Below are 11,981 nucleotides of genomic sequence, written 5' to 3' on the forward strand. Positions count from 1 at the left end.
CAGGGTAGCAACCAATCTCTGCTCTGCAGATATGGGTATTCTTAAACGGGTGTCCGCCTTCTAGATGACGGGGGTTACAAGTTCCTGGAATGTGGCTTCATTCATTTTAAGGAAATTCCTGAAGTCATCGTTGTTGTCCCGTATCTCCTGCAGCAGGGACATATGAGACACTGGGGTAAATGTATCAAAGTGCGATTTTGTAACTCCAGCGATTTTCTCGGGAGAGTTGAAACTCGCAGATGTATGAAGCTGAGATTTCATGCAAAATCGCCAGAGTCCTGCTTCTGTCAAAATCGCTGTTTGCAAAATCGCCAGTGATCAAACTCCTGACTGTTTGCCACTGCAGCTATACAGCTCTCAAATGTATGAAGCTGCGAGTTAGCAAACTCAGGAGAGTTTGCTTCAAAACACGCCAGATACAACACGCTGCTTGATAGCAGCGTGTTGTAGAAACACATCACTGTTACACTGCCCTGGCAGTGTCAAAATGTAAAAGAATAGATAAAAGTTTAAAAAAAACAAAAAACGTGAGGTTCTCCCACTATTCATGCTTAACCCTAGTGCTGCCTGACTAGTGCGTAGCTCATTGCGCATGCGCTACATTACTTGCGTAAGCTGTATTTACTGTATTACAGCTTACGCAAGTAACGTAGCGCATGTTATACAAGCAGCAGCATGGCCACACTGTTTTTGGCAACATGGCTGGCTGGGACTTGTAGTTCCACCCAAAAAAATGGCGTCCGTTTATTTTTTTCATACTTTTTCGCCGTATTACCCTACTACCCACAGCCCAGGGGTAGTAGGAAGAGCCCTAGTGCTATCAGCACTGCGCTGGTTCTTTCTAGGGGGGGGGAGGGCGCTCGTTTTTTCGGCGGACCCCACTCCCTAGGGAATCCAGCCCAGCGCTGAACAGTCTAGGGTTGGTTAGTCCCCTGCCGCACGTCCCCCTACTATAGTGCCGCCAACCCTGGCTGGTTTGCCTAGTGCTGGTAAAGTGAAAATCGGGGGGACCCCACGCAAAATTTTCCCCCGATTTTCACGGGACCAGCACTAGTCAGGCAGCACTAGGGTTAAGCATGAATAGTGGGGGGACCTCACGCTTTCTTTTTTTTAAAACTTTTATCTATTCTTTTACATTTTGACAGCTGCCGGAGCTCCGGCAGCTGTATGACATGTCAGTGTAACAGTGATGTGTTGATAACTCACTGTTACAACACAGGAGAGTTTGCCAAACACAGGAGAGTTAGCTAAACTCGGGAGTGTTTACATCGCCCAAAATCGCCAGAGATGACCAGCGATTTTGAACATGAGTGTCAAAATCGCAGCTCAATACATTTCCAGTTTTTTTTTCAAAACTCGCGGGTAAACACCCGCGATTTTCCGCGATTTAAACACGCTGGCAAATTCGCACTTTGATACATTTACCCCACTGAGTCTCTCTGGAACCAATCTCCAACAAGACCGATTCTTTCTCTTTCTTTCCCTCCACGTCTGTAGTTGCAGTCTTCTGGCAATAGCGAGTTGCAAAAGAGCAGTAGCTTGCTGTTCTTAATGTTCTTCAACGGTATCCATGATATAAAAATAAATCGTTGCTGTGCAGTTGTGAACGAACGAACACTGTACACAACGAAGTGTTGTAGAATGAATGCGGAAGAAGAGTTTTTGGGAGGTTCTTGCCTGAGATGTTCTGCCCTTTATTTAAATGACTTGGCCATATTGCTGCAGGGACCCCATATGTCATTTCAATGTGTACAAAATCAAAATCTTTACACACGACAATATGGTTATGAAAAGTTGCTGCCCTGACGTTTGGTCTTTTGTTAATCGTTTAAGATGGGTCTAGTGTATACGCATGAATCGCCTGACTGATCGGACCTTCAGTGGTAGGTAAAGTCGTTGTAGATAACACGTCAGTCGGAAATTTTTTCAGCGTGTATCTGTTCTTAGAAGAAGCTGAAACTCAGAAAGAAAAGTACCATAGTGTAGTATGTTCTGGAGATATAACATAAAGAGTTCTTCACATTATAGGCGTACCAGAATGAAGCTAAATAGTGACATATCAACAAATGCAGCTGCCAGAATTCATAACTTTAATAGAACAGGAATATAGTGAATCCAATTCCCGTACGTGAAAGAACAACAATAAAGCTTATCTATGTGCTTCCATACAAATCCAGTGTAAAGCGAGACAGTCTCCTGGCGAGGATGAGGGTCCCAGTGAGTAATTAGAGATCCAACAGAGAAGTCCTCCTCACATTTCGTCTTTGCCGACTTTATCAAGAGAATATATATATATATATATATATATATATATATATATATATATATATTCATATTCTTATTAACGGAACTCTATAAGTTTTATTACTATTCAAGGGGGCACTGTTTTGTTCACCAAATCACCCCCCCCCTTCCTCCAGAGGACTGTAACTGATGCTAACTTGCTTGGCCTGTTAAGGAAGGGACGAGAGGAAGGCTTTTTGTTTTTTGTAAATACATATATTATTTATTTTTACTATACACTATTGAGAGGTAAGTTAAATCATCACAACCATGTTTTTTTCAGGCAGATTGCCTGTCCTATTTTCCAAGACTATCCGGGACAGTTGGGAGGTACAATGTGGATGATGGCCTAACACTGTCAAAGTGATAGTTATACCCCTCACATGCTGGTTACTCCTACATCTGGGTGCATGGCGGCACCCACATCGGGGCATGACTCCTATTGGTATTACTCTACCTACTGATGATTTGGCCACACCCACTACATGGTGCAATTTTCAGAATATTTTCCAGAGCCACTTTAAATTCTGCCTGTTACCTGCCCTTAAATATCAATGTGCTACTATGTTGTGGGTCCCGGCCAAATTGACAAGAGACTCTAATGTAGACAATATAGAAATGAAGGGTAACAAAGGTCATAATTATATATCTTAAATAGCAACTTTGAACTAACAGCACATTAATGTGATACAAGGATTTTACATTCTGTCAGTAATTTAAAAACACAACAGGCAAATTATAATTTTCCTACACAAATTGTCTGTAACAAGGTTCCAGCCATTGTCTAGCTTTCATTATGACTGCACAGGATAGAACTTTGGCTCAGGGTGATGTCACAGACTCTTACAGTTTGAGCCTTTTGAGGTGAAGATACTAAAGGAGAAAGTTGAAAAATGCCTTTGTGGAGATTAAGATTATTATCTCTAGGAATATTGTTTATTAATACAGGAAATGGGACGCTGGCGCAGACAACTAAAGGTAAATGGACACCAGTTATTTGAGTTATTTTTACTAAGCGGAAATACATCCTTTTATTTGGTCAAATAGAGACAGACACATGCGTGTCTCAAGAGATGTCGGGACACATAGTACATAATACACAGCTTACAATACAATACAACAAACCTTACAGAGTAATACACTGAGTGTGTTACAATATATAAGATTACAATATGCGTACACTCCCCTCCGCTGTATCATATACAGACATCAGCTGCCCAGGATGTGGTGTAGAGTGGGTATGTAGGTAGATCTACTAACTATGTCCATGCCCTGAAGATAGGAGACCCCTCATTTTCTGCAGATTGACGTACCTAACTGTTATGTAAGGTAGAATTTATATTTGTAATGTAGGCATTATGAGAAAAAATATCCACCAAAGAGGACAGATTGTTTAATGCATATACAATACCCTGTATCTTTATTTTCTTTGTTATGTTAAGAAATGTCATTCTAATTATTTATTTTATATTAAATTCATTCAGTGTCACCAACCCTGCCATCTATTGACATAAAGCAGGGAGATGCCAACCCAGGTGAGTAAACAAACCCTTCACCCCCTAATCTGCTCTGACCCTATTCTCCTAAACCATGACAATAAAGAGGAAGACCAACCATCTGGCACTTTGATAGAAGAAAGCAATAGTATGATATTCATATATGCATGACTTGGAAGTTTAGGCTGCTGTATACCTGTGTACAAGACGCTAGCCTTCCTTTCATCATGTATATATAGGAAACGTAGGGGCTTATTTACCTATAGATCTCCTTTAGTGGTGAGAAAGCTGGTTTCATTGTATCACCTCTATCTTCTAGATTGAGAAGGTTTAAATTGTATTTTATGTGACAAATGTAAAAGTTGAAAAGAACTAGTGATACTAGGTATGATTTTCAAATGAGGGTCTTTGCTTTTCCCAAGCCGGCACACAGTCATAAAAGGTGTTAGCACAGGGGCACTTCCCAAACCAGAATGTAGGAGCGCAGCTCTGTATAGGTGAGATGGACAAAGTGAAATGTGCTGCATGTTGCATATTCTGCAGTTAGTACATTAACCGTAAAGTGCAGATATAAGTAGATAAAACACCTGTATTAACAAAAGGACATTTGAATATTAGTTACATGAAATAACAGCAACTTTAATGTTTACATACATGAAGGGTGAAGTGGATAGTATATTGGAAGAACAGAATGCTTTTAATGAATTGTGTGTGTGTGTGTGTGTGTGTGTGTGAGTGTGTGTGTGTGGGGTGGGGGGGGGGTCACAGTATTCTGTGTTTATATCATACTTGCCAACTCTCCCGGAATGTCCGGGAGACTCCCGCATTTTGCGAGAGTCTCCCGGACTCCCGGGAGAGTGTGGCAATCTCCCAAATTCTGTCCGCTTCACTAGGAAGTGAAGTGGGCAGAATTGGGTCCTAAACGCTGCGTTTCCCGGCGTTTGACACGATTTTTGGCACCCCGCCCCCTCACGCCCACCTCCACTTTCAGGCTCCCGGAAGAGAGCTGAAGAAAGTTGGTAAGTATGGTTTATATGTAATATTTTCACTTGTGTGAGCTGGGGCCTAGTTATAGTAGGGTCCATGGTATAATTGACAGGCTGGTTTCTGACTCATTTACAATTACAAAGGGACCTGGGGGGCTGGTAGAGCCTCTGTGTTCTCAGCACCTAAACAGTTGCCAGCATTTTATAATCATTTCCAGGGACACTGTGCTGCTGAGCAATTGCATTTAAGCACATCATGTGCCATACTGTCTCTATGGACCTTGGAGCACTGCAACGCTCATCGTGTCATGTTTACTGTGGATGTGGCCAATATTCAAGAATAGGGACATCTACAGCAACAAATATATCCAGTGATTAATCATTACAATCTGGGTCTGTCCCTGGAAATTAAGCACAACTGGTAACTGTGCTGGTTACCATGGCTGGGCAGTAGCCTCAGCTGCAGGGCCCAGGTTTCTAGTTCAGGGACTGTATATAGAAATGCTGTCTTATTTTACTTATTACAAGTATTAATAACACTGATTATGGTAAGGAAGCAGCTCTGTTGTTTTTTTTATAATTGATGTAAGGAATTTATACGTGTAATATGGCTGTAAATGAAAATATATTTCTTCACCTAATGTGTTTCTTTCTTGCATAGATGTCCTTAATCTGCACATACAACATAAACTGATCATTGTTCCAGCAGCAATAATCATCATAAGTGTTTTGCTGTTTGTAGGAGTCTATATTTACATCAGGTAAGTTACAGACATCATCTACAGATTGTGTTACAGTACATTTACCTAGATAAAAGATGTATTATTACTATATTATTATTACTAAGTATATTATTATTAACCAGTGTAACAAATATAATCTGGTTGGCTGAGAGATGTGTATGTCTCCAGTCTTTTCCAGGGGCAGATTTAGCATTAGGTACAGTAGGAGTGTGCCTATAGGGCTGTTCATGGTCATATAAATCAACAGAAACACCATCTATTCAACCACAAAACAAATCATGTTTCCACATATAACAATGAAATGATACCTGTCTCCCTCTCTATTAAATGATGCTTGACGCACAAACCTCTGGTTTGCTAAAATGATGAAATGTCTTTTACCCTTCTGCTCCATGGGAGGTTTCTGTCCTCCCTGAACTCATCTTAGGACACCTGGTTTACGGTTTGACAGTCAAACTCCCCACCTGCCGCTGTCCTCACACAATGCAATTTCCCTTACTTTTTAGTGTTCCTGATATATATAGTTACAAGGACACCATACTAAGTACACAACAAACTTTGTGCTGTGATTTATAAAACAGAATGTAATATAGTTCCCTGTGAAAATAAAACATTCCCCAATTGACCTATAAGTACCATTTGTCAGGCTCGAAGAGCCGCTTGTCTCAGGAAGCTCAGAGCCACCAATTGGTATTAGTGCCATTGAACTAGGAGGTGCAGAGTCTAACGTACCCCTGGTGTTCACCAGGGACCCCCACAAGGAGGTTTGGACTTGGCTGCAAGAGTAATGCAGGTCGCAGTCCACCTAGACAGTTATGAGAGTAGTGTTTAGAATAGTCAGGATGGTCTGAGTCAAACCAAACGGAGACAGGCGGTACAGGAGGGTAATCCACAGAGAAGTCAAACAGGCCAAAGTCAAAAGGTCACGAGAAATCCAGGAGAATAGTCAGCAAGCCGGGGTCACAACAAAGGCAGGGACACAAACCAGGAGAGTAGTCAGAGGAAGCCGGGTCAATATATATATGAAGAAACAGGAACAATGTTGTGACAGGAGACCGGATACTCTGGCACCCTAATGGTGCCAGAGCAGGATTTAAATAGAGGCTGCTGCCGGGGGATTGGAGGAAAGCATGGGCGGTCAGACACGCTGACTGCCTGAACAGAAGAGCGCCCTGTTGTTAGGCAACAGAACGAGACAGAGCGCATGTGCACGAAGGCGTGGAGATGGGGACGCTGTGTACCGTTTGCCTAGCAACAGGACATCCTGGCTGGATATGCAGGGCAAACGTCCCCGCTTCGCAGAGGAACAGCGGGAACGGCGCTTTACACTAATATTTTTATTTTCCCTTGCCCATCAAATCAGTTTCATGCTAACTAGTACTTTCACAGCACCTGCCCTCAATCATAGCTAAATGAGTATTTACACATACAGATACATGGTTATGTTTTTAATGAAATAAAGACATTTTGGGAACTCAGTAACTGAAATACTTTTTGAAATCACATTCTGGGAGATTTTCTGAAAAGGATGTGGCAGTCTCATTTGAGTACAATTTTTGTGTCTAAGAATATTCCAAGAGGAATCTCAGGCCATAGAATAACCAATTGTGGGCCCTGGTGGGCAGTGCACACAGCTTTGGGCAGGTATCTATGTGGACACTCCTCTTTGGCTGTGTGTGTGAAACCTTGGAAAATGATGCTTTGAGCTTTTCATAGGAGTGGTGTTACTGTGCAGACCAGTAGGTACCTATTGGTGAATGCAGTTACTTTTACCTGCCCACAATCCATCCCAGATGGATGAACCTCATCAATACCATTACACCCTTTAAAAGAAGACGATTTAACAGGATATGTTTTAATTTGAGTCCCAAATTGATTAAGAAAATGTAATTTTAATTGTAGGTCATTGATTATCTATGAGTAACACTGCAATTTTGTATATAATGTTTATTTACTACTGTATATTTATATATGTGTAATAAATAAGGATTTATTTGTTATATCTGATTTTTAGTGTATTCACCTATATTGAGTACAGGTTGTTGATTCCACCACCCCAGCTTGCCCCTACCACAAGGACTACTTCCTGGCCATGGGACGTTTCTTTTCTCTTATGATTGCTAGGAGCAGTATTTTGTTGATGCTGATTTGCTTTTCTATGGGCTGATGCAGAGTTGCAAATTGGGCGTAATTTAGTTTTAAAAATATACCTCCTAACAGATATATGTGTGTTTCTGCAAGTCTACACGAGCTCCATTTGTGTGAACACATCCTTAATTCTAATCAGCTGGTATAAGTTTAACTCTTATCTTTGTAGGTTTCAAGTTGCCTCCCTTGCTCCCCTCTGCCTCCCCCACATACTTCCCTGTACCTGAATCTTCCCTCCTTTTGCCCCCATCTCACTCACCTTTTCCTCACTGGACCCGGACCACTTATGTGGTAAAGAGAGACAGTACCTAGATTAATGACCAATGGAGAACTAGTCTTATATGCAACATTATGGCTACTATGAAGGACATTTGACACATAGTTTCAATTAATGCTAAAGGTCTCAACACCCCAGAAAAGAGAATCTGAGCACTCCGGTCCTTACAGGTTGATAGTATGGATATAGCTTTGATCCAGGGAACACATTTCATACACAGTGCAGTTCCTCCCAGCAGGAAAACTAAAAGGTTAGACATCACTTCTGTTAAACATTTGCGTTACTAGATGTAGAAGTATACAGGTTGGAAAAAGAGAGGGGTCTTCTAGTGAAATGTAAGATATGTCATCAAGAATAAACAATTATTAACTTTTATGCACCCAAACAGGTGCAGGAAGAAGAAGTATGTCAGAAAGATGACAAAACAACAAGAGCAGAAAAGAAAGAAGAAAAAGACTGGAAGATCCAAGAAACAAAGACCTAAAGTCATGTATTTATAACATAACATGTGCTAGGTTTTGCTTCCTGAAATAAATATTCATATTTAAGCAAACTTTTATTTTTAATTATATATTGCTTCTATTATTATTATTATTATTAATATTAATATGTAAGCCACCCCAGTGCGCTATAGCAATGAAGAGTGGGGGAAACACAACATACATAGATTAGGTATATACAAAATTTGGAGAGAATTTAATCAGAATCAGAATTTAACTCAGTTAAACCTCTTATCTCAGTTATCTAAATTTTCAACATTTTCCACCTTTCTGCAACAACTTCTCTCCTCAATTCCTACATTTCCCTGTCCTGATCTGGCAGCACCACACCTTAATCACATGTAAGCAACAAGCCTTGGTCATGTGTTTCAAGCTACTCTTTCTTCTCAGTGTCAACCACGATCTCAGCTGTGGCACTGTCTTCATAAATTCCTGCAAAGTAGAACATCATTGACAGAATTTAGTATCCAGCCCCAACTGAAATGCTCTTGACATTGCCAAACAAATATACTTTCAATCTCTAATCTCCGTTCAGTCCTCTAACTCCAAGTATCTCATTAATACATTTACATCTCTTCTCAACCCTCCCACACCAACCACTCCGACCTCCATCACTGCCCGAAATCTTGCTTCCTACTTCAAGAACATGCAAGAAGATGCAATATGAAAAGTTTCCTCTTAACTGAGCAGTAACCTGTTTAGTTCCTTTCCTGCACCCTCAGCACCATCTCGTCATTTGATATCACGAAAAGAAGAATCTGTTCCCACTCAACTATCTGTCCACTCAACATTATCCCCTCACAAATCAGGGAATTAGCATATCCTGTGCTGATCCAGACTAAAGTAAGCCTCTACACTTATATTTTTTCATCATTACTAAAGCACACAGTTACTCTTATTATGAAAAAATCTAATTTTGACCCAAACTTCCTCTCAGGTTACTGTCCCATCTCTCAACACCAATACTCGTCCAAGCTTCTTGAAAGGCTTGCCTACATTCACCTCACATGCTTCCTTTCCAAACACAACCTACTGATCCCTCTTTGGTCAGATTTTCATCCCCAACACTTAACAGAGACTGCACTGAGGTCAATGATTCGATCATTGCTATATGTAAATGACAGCACCTACTTGTAATCCTCCTTGACCTCTCCACTGCAATTTACACTAATGCTTGTGGATGCAGGAGGTGCAGCCGCTATGGGGCCAGGAGTCGAGGGGTAAGTTTGGCAATGCTAGTGCCCCTCCACTCCCACTCCTGTGGGAGACCACCACACCTCCAGGACTCCCACATCAATTCCAAAGTATATTCTTTGGAGCGGCGCATGAGTCAATGCACATACACCAGCCATGCATGCTCAGAAGAAGCCCTCCCTCTCTTTTTTCAGAGCAGTGCCGGGGAGTCCAGGAGGCTACAGTGGTATCACCGAGCCCCATACTCAGTTGAAGTACCACAAAGCTTGGTCCTAGGTCCTCTGCCCTTCTCTATCTATACCATTTCTCTTGGGAGAGTAATAAACTCTTTTGAACTCCAGTATCATCTCTATGTGACATGTAAATTTATCTGTCATGCCCAGATTTTCTCCATTTGTGTTTACCAGCATTACTAAATGTATTTCTGTCATTACTTCTTGCCCCCAGTTTTGTTAAATTACTGCATTTGTTCCTAATTGTAAAACGCTGGGAAGTTTGCTGGTACTATATAAATACTACTACTACTACTACTATTACTACTACTACTAAACTACTACTACTACTACTACTACTACTAATAATAATAATAATAATAATAATAATAATAAATGTGTTAGCTTTACACCATATTCACAGATCCATATTTTAGGAGTGGGACACAAACCAGAAGCACCTTCAGACAAGCTAGCTACACAACCAGGGAACAATCCAGGACCCATAAAAGGCAAAGGTACAACAAGTCAGATGCAGTAAAAGGGAAGACTGTAAATTTAGAAAATAAGAATCGCACTGAGCAATAGACATAAATGACATTTTTCATAGTACTAACCTTAACCTAACAACCACCCATGTCCCCTCCTAAAGGACTCAAGTGCGCATTAAGCAACAAAAGGAGCCAAATTATATATATTGCAATGTTAATATTGTTGCTACCAATAAACATTGTAGTTTGCGATCAATGTGGTTCCAACGCACTAAAGAGATTTAAAAGCAAGATGTAAAAAAATCACAAATAATAAAATAAAGTACAGCAGATACATATGCAGTACATTGGATCTAGTTAACAGTGATTCAGTCCCTCAGTGCCTGATTCATATAAAATTTGTTTTCCATTAAAACAGTGAGGATGTCATAAAGTAAACTAGATAATTATAAAAGCATTCTCCATTTGTTCAGGATTTAGGACAGTCCAATACAATGCAGGTCATAGGTTGGTTCAAACAATGCTCTCCGAGGGTGGGAGCAGCATACTCCAGCTGTTACCTACGTGTCGTCCCTCGTGTGCCTGCCAAAATACTGGTTGAAACCAACCCATTTGCATTCCAGGCACAATATCATTTTGAGTATTAATCCTTTCTCATCCATAACTAGTGTACGCAGGGTGCCATCGCTTGGCCGATGATAGCAGATTTCTGATAGTATAAAGTGGATTAATATGACACTAAACATGATACCTTTCCTATGCCCTGTGCCTTAGGTGTCTTTGAAGAAGTTTTAGCATTATTAAAACTATTAAACCTCATACATTTGAATATAAAGGACTATGTGCTGGAACTTTATTAAAGCCAACTATTCAGAAATCTATGTGTGAGTGTAAATGTGTTTATATGTGTTCGCTAGTATGGCTACATAATTAGCCCTTCCACACCGTAGCGTACCATTCGCTTATTTCACAAAATCAATTCAATCGATGTTCATTAATTTTAAACCACCTCATCCAACTATTTGATTTCCAAAATATATATACACATATACACAAATATATATATATATATACATACACATATATATATATATATATATATATATATATATATACACACACACATATATATATATATATATATATATATATATATATATATATAAATAAATATATTCGGCTTCCATAGACCAAGACTGAGACACTCACATGTGTCTCATTAACAGACTTCAAACCTCTAAGTGCTGACCTGTGCATGTGCAGACTGATTACCTGTCCATTTCTAATCAGATTTCTATTGGTTCCTGTGTTGGCCCCAGACTTGAAAAGGCACTTCCTCCCTTTACTCTGGGCCTGTTGAACAAGTTACCTGTCTGGTTAGGTCTCTACCTATTCTATGAGCTCTCATCTGGATCGTCAGTGCCTCTGCTGTATTGTTACTCTGCGGTCTGTACCGCTCAAGCTGCACCTGTTTCCACTGTGTTACTACTCCACGGGTTGTACCACTCAGCTGCTCCTGTCTCTACTAAGTTGCCATTCCACGGGCTATACCGCTCAAGCTGCAACCACCTTTGCTGTGTGCTACACCATGGACTAAGTCGCTTCAGCTGCACCCTTCTCTGCTGTGTTACTACTCTACAGGTTGTACCAC

At 40.5% G+C, this 11,981-nt stretch overlaps 1 long non-coding RNA gene across 1 annotated transcript; it reads left to right on the top strand.

Annotated features, from left to right (window-relative positions):
• Window positions 1–3,746: 3,746 nt before the first annotated feature.
• LOC142143841 (uncharacterized) lies at window positions 3,747–8,455 on the top strand. The gene is made up of 3 exons (XR_012689582.1): window positions 3,747–3,818; window positions 5,427–5,526; window positions 8,322–8,455. It is a non-coding gene; the product is annotated as an uncharacterized LOC142143841 (long non-coding RNA).
• Window positions 8,456–11,981: the final 3,526 nt, after the last annotated feature.

Source organism: Mixophyes fleayi, chromosome 3, assembly GCF_038048845.1.
Source record: "Mixophyes fleayi isolate aMixFle1 chromosome 3, aMixFle1.hap1, whole genome shotgun sequence".
Lineage (NCBI taxonomy): Eukaryota > Metazoa > Chordata > Amphibia > Anura > Limnodynastidae > Mixophyes > Mixophyes fleayi.